Raw genomic sequence first — 19189 nt, 5'->3', positions numbered from 1 at the left:
TAGAATAATTCAGAATTTTAATTGCTGCTACTTTGTAAATAGACCTGTCTTCACCATCAGGTCTACATAAAGCAAAGCAGATAGATAAAAAATGGTTTAGTTTGTTCCTGAAGAACAACAGTATGTCTTCCTTTGGATTAAGAGGGTTTCTTCTTCTGAAATTAAGTATAGCTATAAATAACTAAATTGTTCCGTTTCAAACGTAAAGCCAAAAGTCTGCAGATAGCATTATTTTAAAGGTGGCTTTCAAACATATCTTCAAAAGTTGCACCAACTTCCACTGATACCTGCATATCATGGACTGAAGTTGTGGATTTTTGTGTTTGGATGGGTTTTTTTGTGTGGGTGTATTTAGTAATTTATGGGTATATATAAACACTACAGTTGCAATTTGGAAGCTGCTGTGAAAATCTCTGGTGTGGTAAGGATGATGTTTTTAAACAATGGCTGTAAACTGTATGTCTATCTCATAGCATATTTACTGAAAATAAAGAGCGTAATAGAAGATGTGCTTGCTTTTGTAAGGGAAAAGAACTTCCTCCATAATGCAACATATTCATCTTATAAATTTTCTAAGGCCTTAACTGTATCTCAGAATACACAATGTGTTTTCTTGGTTCAGAAATAAGCAATCACTTGATTGTGTTAATTTGCATTTATCTCTTTGAGTAGATATTTAAAAATAAATACAGGTGAGCAGGTACTCTGACTTTTGTCTATTATTTTCCCTCCAACCTAAGGAAAGACGGAGGTATCTAAATGAGTTTTGAAATGCTGCTTTTATTGAAAATCTGCATTTTGAAATAATTTGTAGAGGTATCAAAGAGTGTTAACAGTGGCCCTTAGCACATAATTTTGATTGCAACAAAATATCAATAGAAAATTGGCATGTTCTTTATGTTCTTTTCTTAACTCACTGTATAGTCCCATTACATAAATTCGTGGTCACTGAAAATCTGTGTTGTGTACTGAGTCAATTTTATTTCACAGTCTCAAATGAAGATGAGTCAGCATTCAGGATGCAGGCAGTAACAAAGAGGTTGGAACTTGATTGATAACTTTACAAATTCAAAGAACCAAGGGGGAATCACCGAAGGAAGATAAGTAACAGATCTTACCATTTTTTCAACTTTAAGTGCAAATCAAATTTTCTGTGCTGAAAATTAAAAAGGTGAAATTATGAATATTGTTATTTTGTTTAAAACAGTCATTTTCCCCCAACTCAGAATGAGATATAGCTGTTTTGGGCCATCATTTTATCTACAAAGCTCTGAACTTCAGTAAACCAAGACTGGGAGATAGACTCTTCTGGCTAAGGACATGGGCAGCAGAAAGCGCATGAGCAACAGTTCAGATATTTTTTTTTCTTTATCCTTCTCCCTTGGATTTCCCAACTTTATTTTGCTCCAAATAATTTACTTCATTATGCATTGCCCTAGATTTGAAGGAGGTTTGAAAACAACTGGCTCTGGATAAAGAGAGGCAATCTTCTCTTTCTTCTTAGAATCATAGAATCATAGAATCACCAGGTTGGAAGAGACCCACAGGATCATCGAGTCCAACCGTTCCTATCAAACACTAAACCATGCCCCTCAGCACCTCATCCACCCGTGCCTTAAACACCTCCAGGGAAGGTGAATCAACCACCTCCCTGGGCAGCCTGTTCCAGTGCCCAATGACCCTTTCTGTGAAGAATTTTTTCCTAATGTCCAGCCTAAACCTCCCCTGGCGGAGCTTGAGGCCATTCCCTCTTGTCCTGTCCCCTGTCACTTGGGAGAAGAGGCCAGCACCCTCCTCTCTACAACCTCCTTTCAGGTAGTTACAGAGAGCAATGAGGTCTCCCCTCAGCCTCCTCTTCTCCAGGCTAAACAACCCCAGCTCTCTCAGCCGCTCCTCATAAGGCCTGCTCTCCAGCCCCCTCACCAGCTTCGTTGCTCTTCTCTGGACTCGTTCCAGAGCCTCAACATCCTTCTTGTGGTGAGGGGCCCAGAACTGAACACAGGATTCAATGAGCGGTCTCACCAGTGCCGAGTACAGAGGGAGAATAACCTCCCTGGACCTGCTGGTCACGCCATTTCTGATCCAAGCCAAGATGCCATTGGCCTTCTTGGCCACCTGGGCACACTGCTGGCTCATGTTCAGTTGCTGTCAACCAACACCCCCAGGTCCCTCTCCTCTGGGCAGCTTTCTAGACAGACTTCTCCTAGTCTGTAGCACTGCATAGGGTTGTTGTGCCCCAAGTGCAGGACCCGGCATTTGGCCTTGTTAAACCTCATGCCATTGGACTCAGCCCAGCGGTCCAGCCTGTTCAGATCCCTTTGCAGAGCCTCCCGACCCTCCAGCAGATCAACACTTCCACCCAGCTTAGTGTCGTCCGCAAACTTGCTAAGTGTGCACTCAATGCCTTCATCCAGGTCATTGATAAAGACATTGAACAGGGCTGGACCGAGCACTGAGCCCTGGGGAACCCCACTTGTCACTGGCATTCTTCTTGGGAATCAGCACAGATTTTTAAAAGCTTGCAAAGGATTGCCCGTGCCCAGTGGACACTTACCTCACTGACTACTTCCTGCTCGGAAGGAAGCAACTTCAGAGGGATAGTCAGCTGGACGCCTCTGCTCCTTCTTGCTCCACATGACACGCAAGCACACTGAAAAAGACCACGGAGTGCTTTTTTCTTAAGATAGGAATCCTCTGCTCTTGCTGCCTACTCACATGTAAAGAAAGTTCAGATCATAGAATTGTCTGTGTTTTCTACCATATTCTAGGGTAACGTACAAAGATGGGAAGCCTCCTCTTCTTTGCAAGTACAATATCCAGGGAGGGTTGCTTGTATTTGGCATAGTGGAAAAAAGCGGGGTCTAGGACAGGGGAGCGGGAGTCACAGCCCATTGAAACTCTCTGGGTTTCTTCAAAGGATCCTCTCACTGTATATGTTAGCTCATTCTCTAAAACAATGAGATAAAATGCACACAAAAAGTTACTTTTAATCAAAAAAAAGAGAAAGAGAAAAAAATAAACACAAGGTAACTTTAAGAAATATCCCTTCTCCTCTTCCTTTGTATTTGGAAAGCTGTTTTCTGAAAGTGGTCAAGATCCAAACATTTTGGGTGGTTGTACCTTTACAACAGGCTGAACAAGAAGCTGAATGGGAATGTGGTGGGAATAACACTGAATTTGAGACTGCTGCATTTGTATTGCAGTTGCATCGTGTCACAGTGAATGCAACCAGGTACTTTGCATTGTAAATCATCCTCATCCCAGGCCAGATAATGAGCAACGGAAATTCTCAGTCCCCTAAAATAAGATCTGACAATGCAGCAGATGACCCTGTTTATATGAAGAGATAAGCTAATCCTGCCAGTGTGTTTTATGTGTGCTCTGAGATTGCCTACCAGTTCCAGCCCCTGTAGGTATGTGGGCAGAGGAACTTATAGATTCTGGATCTTGATCAAGATCAGGCATGAGCCAGCTGCTGAGTGGCTAACCCCTGCATAAAATGGGGTGTTTCTGTGTGTATGCATAAGCCCAGCTGTCAGAGATCCTGATGAATTTTAAGGCCATGGACTCTGAGGCAACGAAATAAGCTTCTTCAGAGTTTAGCAGCACTACAGCAAAGGTTTTCAGCTTCTCAGCTTGGAGTTTAGATATGTTCTGTACAAGCATCTGATATTGTTTCTAGTATGGCATAAGGCTCCCCATGAGGTCAGAATCCTGAACCTTAACCTGCTGCAGAATTAGTGGTGTTCCCTACTGTAAAGTTTTTATGTATCACCTTAGATATGTTCAATTAAAGCCTTAGTGTTTTGATGCTGCAATTTCAAGGCATTGTTTGGGTAAAATCATTATTATTGTTAAAGAATTAATAAGCTTACCTGAAAAATGCTTCTTTTTCATCCTGCTATCCAAGTAAACTTCCAAGCAGGCTACTTCACGACACTAGAATAGATGTGATGGGAATAGAGAATTAGATCACTCATCCAGCCACCTCGCCACCAATGCTGGCAGATATTGGGAGTGTTATTGTATGAAGAGTCATTGGTTGAATATGGGGACCAAATGTGTTGGAGACTTCTGCCAGACCCGGTGAATGTGAGAATTAACTTCATTGTCACTGGGAAGATGGCGTTAGGCTAAACCCATTGTAATTTTCTATGGAAGCAGACAAAACAAGGGAAAATGGCAGCAGTCTGAAGGTTCCTCTAAGATCATGCTGGTCTCCTCAAAGATAAAGCTTGTAAGAGAAAAACATATGACTTAAGAATGATGACTCAAAATGTTTCCCTCACTGCCATCACAGTCAGCTAAAGTAAGGAATGATGTGGAAAAGCATGCAAGATAACAAAGCAAATTATACTTTACCATTATTGCTCCATTTGTGATGATGGTTTCAGGAGGATCCTGGCTAGAAAATAAGAACAAAAACTACATGTTTTATAAACAATATAAGGTGGATTGTCCTGAGCAGGACACATTTTTCTCTCCCCTTTTTTGTTTTTGATTTGCTCCTTCCTATTTTTTGTAGACATATCCTCGTTTTTCACTATACGCTACGTAACTACCTATCAAGAACAATTCAATTGCAGTAAAGCACATGGAAAGTGCTTGTAACAGCCTTAATAGCTCAGGTATGTTGCAGACCGGATACCAACATTATCTCAGCTATGAACTGCCCAGAGAATCCTTTCCAGAAAATTTATTGACTCACTGCAATGGGGTTTACTAGCCCCAGAAAATCAACTCCAAACTATGGAAGTAATATATAAGAGAGAGTCATGGCATTTTTCTTTCTTACAATGATTTGCTGATGCACGCATTAGGTTTGAATCTGGCTATTAAGATGATACTGGATGTACAGAAGGTTTCCCTGCACTGAGGCACCGCTCCAGGCTGTTGCTGGAAGTTTTTTAATAGGGTTTTACTCACATGCTCTCTAACAAAAACTCAGTTTCCAGCTCCTCAGTCTTCTGAAAATGAACATAAAAGAAATTAAGCAGTTACAACTAGCATGTGCAGAGGTTTGCAAAGTGACCTTCATTTTTGCAAGCACAGTTTCCTTTATGCTTTAATAAGTAACAATATTCTGTTTTGTGATTGCTATTGTCAGCATACAGGACAGGAGCAGCTTTTTCTTCTCCAAGAAAAAGATCTCAATTACGCTAGCAGAATAAAGAGCGTTTGATGCTTACAAGTCTCCCTAGTAAACCCTTATTTTTGATACTTTCTTCCCTGTCAGCTTCCATTTGCTGAATATGATATGCTAAGGCTTAGTGTTCAGTAAAGTATTGTGGAAACAGGCTGTTTCCCTGTCCCTGTATTGTTTTTATTTTTATAACCTCAGAGAGCATTAGAGAAACTCTGTCATTTTCTCTCATATTATTAGAAGTACAAAGTTCCCCTAAAAATCCATCTATTCTGGGGCTTGGGAATTTGGCCGTAACTGTGCCAGAGGAAACCAACAGGAATTTGAGAAGGCCATCTATTTTTTTACTGGTGAGCAATTTCTAAGATTTTAATAAATTTTGTTACATTTTTACCACCAAGCTGGTGCTGGTGGTATAAGACGGAAGAAGACAGCACACCTCATTAATCAGAGCGAAGTGAATGGATGTCAAGACATACTAAAGGTCTAACAGAGCTCTTACCTGTGGATTTAATGGGAATGTCGTAAACACTCTTTCCCCAAGGGGGATTTTAGCTACATCAAAAAGCACAATTGCATGGTCATCATCATGAATTATGTCATCATCAGAAACAGTAATTTCCAGAATATTCTGAGAAAAAAATGAAAAATGCCCAATTCATTAGCATGTACTCCAAAAGTATGTCATTCTGCAGCTCTTCCAGCTCCAGTGCTTGCCTTATGAAAGGAAATAGAAAAGTATTGATGACAAAGTGTCACAAGGCAGAGTAAGAAAATGAGCATAAGATCCTTTGCAAGAAACAGCTTCTAGTCTTGCTCATTAAGGCCAAAATGAGATTTCTCTTGTGTCATATTTCATACTTGTAATTAGCTCTCACAAAAAAATTCAGCCTTTTAGGAAGGAACACGGGTAGCCCTAAGTCCTTTGTTTCCTTTTATCAACAGGGGCAACAGAGGTCACTTCATATCACTAACCACTTCTCTATGTCCTTGCACTTCCCACTTTCAGCCACTTGTTCATAGGTACCTCAATGTAAGGTACTGACCAGCAGCAAACTTAGTGAAGATCTTAATTGTATTAGAATTTAGCAGCTTCCTGGCTTTGATATGCCATTATTTCACATCCTTTCAAGGAAAAATGTGCTTTTCTGTTACAGTGTTACTTTATGTTTTCATTTCATAGTTTCTCTATGTTGTCACTTCGTCATTGGTCCTATCAGCCTTCTCCAAGGAGATCAGGCTCCACCAGTAACCACTGATATGTAAATAATAACTGTCTGTTAGAAGAGATGTGGATTCCAGCAAACCCCAAAATTATTTTGCTCCAGCTTGCTAGGGGAATTTTAAGTGTCTCAGAAAGGCACTAGAGGACATGACATCCTGCTTTGGGCTAAACTGAAAGAAGTTGCATTGAAATGAAATGAAATGAAATGAAATGAAATGGAATGAAATGGAATGGAATTAAGATGTTTTTTGTTTTGTTTACCTTGGCTTGTCTCTGTATCAGGAAGTAGAAAGTTTCATTCCACACGGGATTTCTGCAGTTTTTGATGGTTTTGGTGTGGAATTTTTCATCTGAAGCAGTTGGCAACCAGAGGCTCACGTAGCAATCAGATTGGCTTACTATAGAAACATAGGCACAAATTATCTGGCAGTGGAAGCACAATACAAGAAGTGGAGGCACTGAAATGCTCCGTAGCTTGAGCATGGATGAGAGATGGCGAGTTCTTTCAAATATACATTGGCAAACCAGGAAGATAGAAATCACACAGCTGGATAAAAACAATTGTTGTTCATCACAACACTATTTTTAATAAGGACAGAGTACAGCTTCAGCAAGTTTGCAGGTGGTACAAAACTAGGAGGAGTTGTTGACTAATCAGATGGCAGCACTGCCATTCAGAAGGACTTGGACAGTGTGGAGAACAGAGCCAATGTGAGCATCATGAAGTTCCGCAAGGAAAATACAAATCCTGCACATAAGGAAGAATAACCCTATGCACCAGACAGGCTGGGGCCTTGCCAGCTGGAAAGCAGCTCTGCAGGTGAGGACCTGCAGAGGACCTTGTGCTTTGGTGGACACCAGGTTGAACACGAGTCAGCAATGTGCCCTTGTGGCAAGCAAGGCCAACAGCCTCCTGTGCTGCATTATGAGGTATGTTGCCAGCAGGTGGAGAGTGATCTTTCCTTTCTACTGGCAAGGCCATATTACTAGGTTCCTAGGTACAGGAGAGGTAAAGAAGTACTAGAGTGAGTCTAGCAAAAGTCCACAAAAAAGATAGGGGATACCTGCTATATGGGGAGAGGCTGAGAGAGCAGAACTCTTCAGCCTGGAGCAGAGAAGGCTCGAGAGGATCTTACCAGCATATGTAAATACTTGGTTAGGGAGAGAGGTGGGCAGGGGGGTAAAGCAGGCAGAGCCAAACTCTTCTCAGTGGTGTCCAATGAAAGGTAAGAGGCCATAAGACACAAACTAAAATACAGGAAATCCCATTTAAACATAAGAAAAGCTTTTTTCACCCTGAGTGTGGTCAAATACTTGGGACAGTTGCCCAGAGAAATTGTGAAGTCTTTATCCTTGGAAATGTTCAAAACTCAACTGGATATGGCTCTCAGCAACCTGCTGTAGCTGACTCTGCTTTGAGCAGTGGCCTGGACTATGCAATCTCCAGTGACGCCTTCATATCTCAGCTGCTCTGTGTGATTCTGCATATCAAGGCTAGTTGGTCACAAACAAATTACTCATAGTGATTAGTAACTACTGAGTGCAAATTTGACCTTGAAGATGAGGTGAGATGAAACCATTAGGACAAAACAAGTCTTCTTCCGAGGGACAAAGGGAACTGTGCCATATGTGTTTTTACCACTAATCATCTACAGTCCCTCACGATGGGAAGAGGTTATTGTTTCCCATAAAATTCCTGTGATTTTCCGTGTTCTCCATGAAATGTACAGACAGTTATTAGTCATTCCCCATGCTGTGAATTTAACTGGGCTCATGTATTTCTGTAGAAGTGGCAGTTCACTTGAAGCCAGGCTAAGCTGCGAGGTAAACAGTGGAAGAAACGAAAAATTACAGAATAGTTGCATGTGCATTCAATACTAGAAAGACTACAATAATCTCAGTACCTTGGAGCACCTGAAATGACTAACCAGCTTTTTTGGGTGAAAGAAGTTGTACAAAAATGCTACTGAAAATCTCACAGTTTATTCAGTGCTACCTGGGAGCTAATACAAAAAAAAACCCCAAAACCCACATAAACATTTGTGTTTTCTTCATGCTCTAATTTTAATGAAATTGCTGGGCATCATTAGCAATTTCATGGCATGCCAGGTCCTTACCTCAGTGCATATTTTGCAACTTCGTTCGCTGATGACATAATGTCACCCCATGATGACCCCGAGACATCTGAATTTAGACTCTTTGGAATTCAGCACTAAGTGACTCTGATATCCTTTCCCAATTTTTAACTTCTTCTGATTCAATTGCATTTCGGTGTTGGTGGGACTATTTCTATTCTCTGTCTTCTAGCTAGAGATAGGCTAAAATTTTAGAACTGAACTGTAAGTGTAGAACCACAGCCAGCTGTTTGTTGCTGTGTGAGAGTGTAGTCCTGTGATATGTTTCTGAAATGAACCATCACATGCTAAAATCATTCACTGTTGTCACAAGTAAGAAGATTACAGCACTGAAAACTAAAGCATATTAAAAAAAAAGCTAGTCTTGTAAGAACAATAAATGTAAATATAAAATCCCATCTGTTCTGCTGCTACATTTCGTAATGCCAAGAAGAAAATTATTTCTTCTAGTGAATTCCTTTTTACCTGCACAGACAGGTTTCCCCTTGAATCTGAGTTTACTATAGTTCACCTAAATGAGGAAGAGAGCCACTCCCATTTCTCAGTCATTGTGGTCTCTGGGCACATTTTCCCTCACCAGCATAGTACGATGCAAAAAATATTAAGAAGTTACCTCTGACTGCTGTCTGTCTGAGAGCTGATTTGAACTAAACTCTGTGCCCTAAAGTAAGCTGATGCAACACTCTACTATAAGTATACTACTGTCTGTAGTTTGCTTGTGGAAACAACAAAAGCTCTTAGATCTACTGCACTTAATCAGTAATGTCCTTTACCAGGAATGGACAGAGTCCCATGTGAATGAGGCCTCCACTCTGTCCAGCCATTTAAGTTGAGTGGCAAAGTAGGATTTAACACCTGGAGCAGAGACTCAGTGGTCGCAGTATCTATTGTAGCCACTGAGCAAAGCTTTCACACTTTGGGTCACCTCTACCTCTTGTGCCAACAGCACCACTTGCATTCTTGGGGGTAGAACCATGAGTATCACTTTTGCTTGTTGTATGCTTCCTAATGAGCTTGCACTTATTTCCTGTAGCAAAAATAACCCCTGATGTGTTTGGAGAACCACTCTGATTTGCAGACTCTAGGTGTATTACATCAAAACTGACTAATTTCTTCCAAATGGATTTAAAAAAACTTCTACAAAATAATTTCATAAACTGGGAGAAGAGAAAGGCTCTGAGCTCCTCTTTTATAAATACGTAAACTCTGTCTTAATCCAAGGATTAAAAAGGAAAGGCTGGTCCAAAACCAAAAGAAAGGTAAAGGGAGTAGTGTGATTGTTCTGACCTCACAGCTAAGACCAACAGATTTCCTTCCACAGCTGAGACAACTTCCACATGCACCTGATTTATATAGTTAGAAAATATACCTGATAATCACAGTCACATTTCAGCCCTCCCCAAGATTTCTCCTTGTCCTACCTTAGCTCTGACAGGTGCATCACAGAGATCCTGCTCCCTACAGCCTCTTGAACTTGCAGGGCAACACCGAGTAGATAGGAGGAAATCACCTGTCACTCCAAATAATTTTGTACTGAGGCACACAGCTCAAATTCACCTCTGCAGTCCTAGCAGAGAGTTGCAAACACCCAGCATCAGTGAGGCTGAGTGTGTCAAGCAAAACCCTTCCTCTTCACCCCTGCTGTGTCAATAAGCCTAAACATGCTCTCTAGCAGCAAAGGTCAGCTCTTGGAATGTGGTATCAGCTGGTACCCCCATAGGCTGCCATGGTTTCAGGCAGCAACCTGTCACAGAGAGCCTTTTAGTCAAGTCTTCAGTGCTATGTGGGATCTAGTGGAGTCCAAGAGAGATTTACCTTTTCACGTTGTACTAAACTGTAGCAGGGAGGGTCATATCACTGCAGATCTATGTCACTGATATTGCCTAAGGACCTGGGACAGATTTTCTTCCGCTTGTGGCACCTCAGGGCAATTGCCTTTGTGCAAGACAGATTCCCTCACTGATTTGTTAAGTCTGTTTGTTCACAGAAATGGGGTAAGGAGGTCAGCTCTGGCTGTGGGCTTTAGAGGCTACCATAAGCCAGTGAGTAAACACTAATGACGGTGAAGGTGGGCCAGGCAGGAAACTTGATGCAGCTCTGTGTGGCCAACCAATAACTCATTTGTTTAATGAGGGCAGATGGAATGTCTTGGAAAGCCCATGCCACCGTGTTCCTCCAGTGGAAGGGGTGTTGGCAGTGAGGAAAGAAGCCGATACACCAATGAACTACCACCTCATCTTGGCCAGGCACTCCTCGTACACATGGAGAATTCTCTAAGGGAAGTGATGCCACTGACAGAGTCAGGAAACACGAGCTTTTGTAAAATCCTCTGATACTAACTTCCAGCTGAGAAGGAGCAAATAAACACACCAATGACCAAAAATGTCATTCTTTTATGCAAGGCTGTCTGCAGTCTCTGACTGAGGAGACGAATACCATTGCAAAGCACATGCCAGGCTGTAAGTCACATAAACTTCACCAGAATTGCTTCCTTTCAAGCACGTTCACCACCTCTCCAACCTAACTGTGTATGAGCATTGGAGTCTGGTGATGACAGTCAGCACCTGCAAGGCAGCAGGATGGGTGTGTCTTATCTGGGCACCCACCTCTCTAGTGCCCAGAGTGAGCTCAGGGAGTGCCAGAAATGTGTGTTTGATTCTGACCCATGATTATAAATTGGCATAAAGGTCAGTTAAGAATACTGTGAAAAATAATTAACTCAGGTCTGCCAAGAGCATTTGCATGATAAGACAAGGCAAGACAAGACAGAAACCAGTTGTATGAAGCAAATTTTGAAGCTGAACATTACCCAAGTATATAGGAGCCTGCAAAAGCAAGGGAACAATGGTAAATATATGAAAAGGGCTAACTGTTCCATTGAGGAAGAGCGGAGTGCTTTCTTTTTGTTTTAATTTTTTCTTTGTTTGAAGATGAATGCAATCATTGCAAAGCTCCACCAGCATGTGTTGCCTACAGGCAAAGATGTAACATCAGATTTCAGGATAAGCTAGGACTCTATTGCAGGCTTGCTAAACACACATCCCACAGATCTTCAGATGCATATTTAAAAAACAGCCATGATCAGGTTGGGTGCATAAAATAGTGAGGAATGTCAGTGGGAGTATATATAAGATGTATCTATAAAGTGGGGTATCTGTAAACGGGGATATCTATAAAGTGGGGTATATATAAAGTGGAGTTGGACCTGATGTAACTGCACTTGCAGCAAACTGAAAGTCAGGGAAGTAGGGCATATTTTAGCCAAGTGGATGTGAAGAGAAACTAGGGCAGCAGGTAACTGTGTCTGCATAGAAGGATGGGAAGCCAGTCTGTGGGCAGAAAAAGCAAGTCATAGGAAGTGCTGCAGTTGTTTGGAAGGGTGGCTGGTTCCTGGATTTGATACTTGGAAGATTAAAATCTAGTGAAATCTGAACTATGTTATCATAAAACTTGTTAGCCTTCTGCTAACAGATAGCACCTGTATCAGCTACCTCTAATCCATTTTCCAGGAAAAAAGATCACATTGCTGAGACAACGTTAGGTAAACTTTCTAATTCTCATTAGCACACATCAGCATATTTTAGTTTTCTGATATTTCAAATGCTTTCAAATGTTAAAAATAAAACATTAAGCTAAAAACATCGGTATAAGTGCAAAAATCAACCATTTAAAAAGTTAAAGATATCTTTCTGCATTGTACTGAACTATTTAAACCACATGGTATCACACTATTTTTCCTGGGAGACTCTGGCTTCTTTGAGAGCACAGGCAGGTTGCTGCTCAGTCAACAAAGAGCTATTGAATATTTGTTTATCTTGCTTGTTCAGTGGCATGTTAATTTACAGTACTCCATTATGGTATGACATCCTCAAGAAGCAGGCCCAAAGTCACTGACTGCCTAGGCAATTGCCAACAGAAATGAAAGACATGCTTTTCTTCACATGTTAGTCCTCAAATCTTGTGTACTGGTAATTAACAAAAGAATCTGAAGATAATTCTCACTGTTTCTAGGACTTGCCTTACATCTTAAATTGGGATTCTTCTATATGTAGTAAGAGATAACTGCTTTAAAAATGATTACATTGTCTAAATAGAAAAGAGAGAGGAAATGCGTGGGAGAAGATAATCTGCTATCTGCATTTTATCAATAGGGCAACAGAAGCACAGAGTGTTTGGATGACTTGCCTAACTTATACAAGTCTGTTGTCAGAGCTAATACTGAGCGCACATATCTTGATCCCTGCTCTAGACATGTACATTTTGGCAATAATGGGAATTATCTGCATCTAATATCTGCATCTCATTATGCAAGACCTTCTCTGAAATTCCACTGTCCTCAAGACAGAGGACAGATTCATAACAATAACGCTACTTTCTGAGAGCACAGAAGCATTTCACTTCATGTAATCCCTTTGCATTACATGGTGAATCATGATTCTTATCTTGCCATTCAATTTCCATTCTAGATCAAAGGTTATACCAAAAAGCAATTAAACCAGCACTTCAAAGGAATGAAGGTTAAGTCTTGCACGTATGCGCACTGTTTCGTAGCTGTGAAAAAGAACGGAAATTAATTTGATCTTCTTTGCTGTCCTATAGTATTTCTTGTGTCTGTAACTCAGTATTGCAGTACATGTGAACTGAATGCTTGGCTGGAAAACATTTGGTTGGAAAATCAACAAAGGTGACATCCATGTTCTTGAAATACCAAAATGAGTGGAATGCGAAGAGAAGGTGAGAAATTTTCTTTGTAGAATATTGTTCCATCAGAAAACGATGATAAAAACAAATGGTAGTGTTTGGGATGAAAATGTTGCTGTTTCTGAATTACCTAATGGAAGTCAAGAAGCGCTCACTTGGAGATAACAAGAAGGTATCCTGCCATGTCCTTAACCTTCCTCAAAGGACACCTGATAGCTTGCTGCCTTGTGGAAAGAGGAGCTCCCTGTTAGTAAGGACTTTAGTCCAAAGAAGTCTTCTGAAGCAAAACCTGCTAGGGTTTCCAGGCCAAAGTAATCTGGAGCAGAGCTGCTGATTTACTGTCAGCATGAGTCACCTCATCTTCTCTCTTTGGAAAAGTTGTGCCTGTCATAGATTCTGTTTGAGCTTCTAACTTTAGGGAATGTACCAAGACAATGCAAGAGTCCTTGAGATACAATGAACAACAATTTTCTCTGGTAACTTTTGTAACTACACTGAAACCACCACATTTTGGAGTATCATAGCTAAAAATTGACTCTTCATCTAAGCAAATAGGATACTCTAGCTGTACTAAAAATATTATGTAGTGGAAAGACAGGTGAATGAGGTAACATTACATGAAATGCTGGGCAGTAGAGAGGTTGTGGTGTCAGTGAACGTCAGCACGATCTCCCAAAAGAAGGAAAGAAAATGCACAGAAAGAGGAGGAAGAACAGACGGTACAGGTATATGCAAAACTGTAGTAATTACTGACCTGCCAAGTTCATGAGGCACAAAGTGGGGATGGCAGGAGAATAATCGCCAGAGAAAAACCTCTGAGGAAGTGGAGCACCATGTAAGGACTGGCAAATACCACTCATTTTCAGAACACGTTGTATGTAAGCCGTGATGTACCACATACTAAAGACTACAAAATATTTCTGTAATACATATGTCTTTCAGCTAAGGCAAGAGTCAGAAACATCCATAACAATGTGGCTGCTCAGGACATGTATGCTGTACACTCCACTGAGCTTCTGTGATGTGTCAGGGCTTTTAAGAGCAAAGAATTAAGAGCGATTGATGTGTAAAGATTTCAGACCTGTATTATATGTGTTTGTTATAGACATGGGACATAAACACCTGGGTATTAAAAGCAATGTTAGGGTATTTACACACTTCTGAAACAGCCAAGCTGTCTGTGTTTTGCTGTCTGATTTAGTCAATGCCCACCTGGCACTGACCTGTCGCTGAATTATTAAAGAAAACCAAAAATGCAAATAACAAAAGACCTCTGAAATGGTAAATAGATATTCTGTGGAAGAAAATAGCTTTGATTGTGATTTCTTAGCTGGTGTGATTTCTTAGCTGGTATGCTTTCTGTGTTCTGCATTTGTGCAGTGGCTAGCACAAGCAGGGGCTGGTCCAGTAATTTTAGAACTGTAAAATGTCAGAAAGAAAATCTGGTACTTACAAAAATCTGCCTGATGAGCATTTCTCAACTTTATGATTCTTACAGTGAGCAGGGAGTAAGGTGACATTTCTTCCTGCTGAAAAAAATAACAAAGGAGATGTGCTTTAAAGTTTGAAGTACCTGTATTTATCATAATGACAACCAAACACTTAAAGGAGCACAGGTTCTGCTGAAGCCATCTTTTCCAGTTGGCATCACAGCAAAAATACAATAGGCAATGAAATGCACTTTCTCCATAAACTCCATCAGCTTCTAAAGTCTGCATTCACCTAAGAATGAAAAGAGAAAGTATGGAAGGAGAGAATTAATAGGAAAGTGGAGACAGGAGGTAAATAAGCTGAGAAAGTTCAGTTAGCCATCTAACACTAAATCATACACATGGTCATCGACATCTGATGCAATAACACAAAATTCAGTGAATCACAAATCAGAAATGCTCCAATTTGGTTGGGGGGAAAAAAAAGAGGGATCTTTTTAGGTTTTCTTACTTGTTTTTGAAAGAATAATTGTCATGATGGAGAGGTGCCTAAGGATTACAATTAGTACCTTAGGGAATGTCTCAGGCCACCAGAGCAATACACAGCTTTGGACTCGTATAACTGGAGTGCACCTGTGGTGGGGTATAAACTCTTCAGGTGGGACAGGAAGGGTAGGAGAGGTGTTGGGTAGCCCTCTGTGTTAGCGAGTCCTTTGATACCCTCGAGCTGGATTATAGTGTTGACGGGATTGAGTGTCTGTGGGTTAATATCAGAGGAGCCCACAAGAAGGTGGATAGTGTGATGGGAGTCTGTTATAGACCACTCAGCTAAGAAGAAGAAGCTGATGAGCTCTTCTATAAACAACTGGGAGTAGTCTCAAGATCACTACCTCTTGTCCTTGTGGGGAGCTTCAATCTTCCAGATATCTGCTGGAAGTACAATACAGCAGAAAGGAAGCAGTCGAGGAGATTCCTGGAGCGTGTGGAAGACAACTTCCTCACGCAACTGGTGAGTGAGCCGACAAGGGAAGATGCTTCCTGGACCTGCTGTTTGTCAACAGAGAAGGCCTTTTGGGGAATGTGACAGTTGGAGGATGCTTGGGACAAAGTGATCATGAGATGGTAGATTTTTCGGTTCTTAGGTGAGGTGAGGAGGGAGATTAGCAGAACATTCACATTAAACTTCCAGAGGGCAGACTTTGGACTGTTCAGAAGGCTGGTTGGCAAAGTCCCATGGGAGACAGTCCTTAAGGGCAGGGGAGCCCACGAGGGCTGGGAGCTCTTTAAAAAGGAAATCCTATCAGCTCAGGAGCAAGCAGTCCCCATGTTCTGGAAAAGGAGCTGGCAGGGGGAAAAAACAGCTTGGTTGAGCAGGAAGATCTTTAGGGACATCAAAAAGAAGAGGAATGTCTATGAACTTTGGAAGAAGGGACAGGCGTCTTGGGTGGACTACAGGAGGGAAGTGAGATTGTGCAGAGGAAAAATCAGGAGGGCTAAAGCCCAACTAGAGCTCAGATTGGCCAAGTTAGTGAAAGATAACAAAAAACTTTTCTATAAATACATTAATAATAAAAGGAGGACCAGGGAGAACATTCAGTCCCTAAAAATTGCATCCAATAGGGACCAAATATTCTTAAAAAAAAAAAAGAAAAAAAAAGTTGGATGCAAATGGAACAACTGTGACAAAGGATGAGGACAAGGCTGGGGTACTTAATGCCTTCTTTGCCTCAGACTTTAATAGTAAGGAAAGTTGTTCCTGTGTGTACATCCCCAGGAGTTAGAGGAGCAGAACAAAGCTCCCGTGATTCAAGAGGAGGTGGTTAGAGACTTGCTTGCCTAGCTACACACCCACAAGTATATGGGGCCAGATGGGATCCATCCAAGAGTATTGAAGGAGCTGGTGGATGTGCTTGCCAAACCCCTTTCCATCATCTTCCAGCGGTCCTGGCTGACTGGGGAAGTTCCAGTGGACTGGAGGCTGGCTGATGTTGTTCTCATCTACAGGAAGGGTCGCAGGGAGGATCCAGGAAACTACAGGCCAGTCAGTCTGACCTCAGTGCCAGGGAAAGTCATGGAACAGGTGATCTTGAGTGCTATTATGAAGCACATGCAAGAGAACCGGGTGATCAGGCCCAGTCAATACGGGTTCACAAAAGGCAGGTCTTGCAAAACTAACTTGACTGCCTTCTATAAAAAAGCGACTCGCCTGCTGGATGAGGGAAAGGCTGTGGATGTGGTCTTCCTGGACTTCAGTAAAGCCTTTGACAGTTTCTCACAGCATTCTGCTTCGGAAACTGTCAGCCTCTGGCCTGGACAGGTACACACTCTCCTGGGTGGAAAACTGGTTGGATGGCCGGGCCCAGAGAGTGGTGGGAAATGGTGTGAAATCCAGCTGGAGGCCAGTGACAAGTGGGGTTCCCCAGGGCTCAGTACTGGGTCCAGCCCTGTTCAATGTCTTTATCAATGACCTGGATGAAGGCATTGAGTGCACCCTTAGCAAGTTTGCGGCTGACACCAAACTGGGTGGAAGTGTCGATCTGCTGGAGGGTAGGGAGGCTCTGCAAAGGGATCTGAACAGGCTGGACCACTGGGCTGAGTCCAATGGCATGAGGTTTAACAAGGCCAAATGCCGGATCCTGCACTTGGGGCACAACAACCCTATGCAGTGCTACAGACTAGGAGAGGTCTGGCTGGAGAGCTGCCTGGAGGAGAAGACCTGGGGGTGTTGGTTGACAGCCGAATGAACGTGAGCCAGCAGTGTGCCCAGGTGGCCAAGAAGGCCAATGGCATCTTGGCTTGTATCAGAAATGGCATGACCAGCCGGTCCAGGGAGGTTATTCTCCCTCTGTACTAGGCACTGGTGAGACCGCTCATTGAATACTGTGTTCAGTTCTGGGCCCCTCACCACAAGAAGGATGTTGAGGCTCTGGAGTGTGTCCAGAAAAGAGTAATGAAGCTGGTGAAGGGGCTGGAGAACAAGTCGTATGGGGAATGGCTGAGAGAGCTGGGGTTGTTTAGCCTGGAGAAGAAGAGGCAGAGGGGAGACCTTAATGTTCTCTACAACTACCTAAAAGGAGGTTGTAGAAAGGAGAAAGCTGGCCTCTTCTCCCAAGTGACATGGGACAGGACAAGAGGAAATGGCCTCAGGCTTCACCAGGGGAGGTTCAGGCTGGACATCAGAAAAAAATCTTCCACGGAAAGGGTCATCTGGCACTGGAACAGGCTGCCCAGGGAGGTGGTTGAGTCACCATCCCTGGACGTGTTTAAAGGATGGGTGAATGAGGTGCTGAGGGGCATGGTTTAGTGGCTGATAGGAATGGTTGGACTCGACAATCCTGTGAGTCTTTTCCAACCTAGTGATTCTGTCACTCTGTGATTCTGTGATATTTTAAAAAGTGACTTTAAGAGAGTCAGTTTAAGGAATAGTAATATATTTTTAAGGAATTCTGAGTAAAGCATCAAAAATCCAAAAATGTTACAGCATTAAAATGAAGCATATTAGGGAATAGGGAAGTATTAGCTTGTAGTTCTAATAACAAGGGTCTGTGGAAGTTATAAAATGACCTCAGTAATTATAATGACATTTGATTTGCAGAAAGATATCCAGCCAAATAATACTGAAGGTACAGAATGTATCACGGTCAAGGAATATGTGGCTACTGCAGTGACATGGAGGCCTGGTGTTAGTCACAGATATTCAAGATGAACTCAGGGAGGAATTAATATAGTGGCAGATGGCAAATGGATCCGTAATTCTTCATAAAGTCACGTCAAGAAGCAACAACAAAAGGCATCCAAAGTGAGAAGCTGTTGTGAAAGCTAATGACCAAAAATCTGAAAAGATTATCTGAAGTGAAAATGGAGGACTGCTGGTGGAAAATGAGGAAATAATTAGGAGATGCCATCTATTTTCTGGGATACTGCAATTAAAGTAGCAGGGAGAAACTCTCAAGTAAAATAAAAGAAAGCACATTCACAGGTGCTGTTAAGTGATAAAAGTCAAAGACTGCTAAAAAAGTCAAAGTATATGACATCAGTGAGGTAGAACAGTACAACAGCTTAGGTGTGCAAAACATTAGACCATGAGGAATCCATCATGACAAAACTTAGCTTAACATGCCGAATAATTTCCACCACTATGAGGATGAAAGACATAAAACTCATAAAAGGTATGCACAAAAAAATTGCAGTTATTCTCAAGCTATTATGCTATTCAATGAAATGGCATAAAAGTTTTTGAGAAAAAACTGGGTAATCTAAAGGCATATTAAGTGGGATCAGATAAGATGTATCCCAGAGTCCTGAGGGAATTGGCTGATATAGTTGCCAAGCCACTCTCCATATTTGAAAAGTCATGGCAATCAGGTTAAGTTCTTGGTGACTGGAAAAAGGAAAACATCACACTCATTTTTAAAAAGAGCAGAAAGAAGGTCCCTGGGAACTACTGGCCTGTCAGTCTCACCTCAGTATCTGGGAAGATCGTGGAACATATCCTGGAAGCTGCACTAAGGCACATGGAGAAGAGGGAGGTGATTCAAGACAGACAGCATGGTTT

General features: G+C 41.9%; 1 pseudogene; it reads right to left on the bottom strand.

The window, feature by feature from the left end:
- The window catches only part of LOC138721242 (cytosolic phospholipase A2 epsilon-like), a 45170-nt pseudogene that overhangs the window by 14288 nt on the left and 11693 nt on the right, over positions 1-19189 (bottom strand).

This window comes from Phaenicophaeus curvirostris, chromosome 5 (assembly GCF_032191515.1).
Source record: "Phaenicophaeus curvirostris isolate KB17595 chromosome 5, BPBGC_Pcur_1.0, whole genome shotgun sequence".
NCBI lineage: Eukaryota > Metazoa > Chordata > Aves > Cuculiformes > Cuculidae > Phaenicophaeus > Phaenicophaeus curvirostris.
The sequence above is the reverse complement of the archived record's forward strand: the minus strand, read 5'-3'. Positions and strand labels throughout refer to the sequence as shown.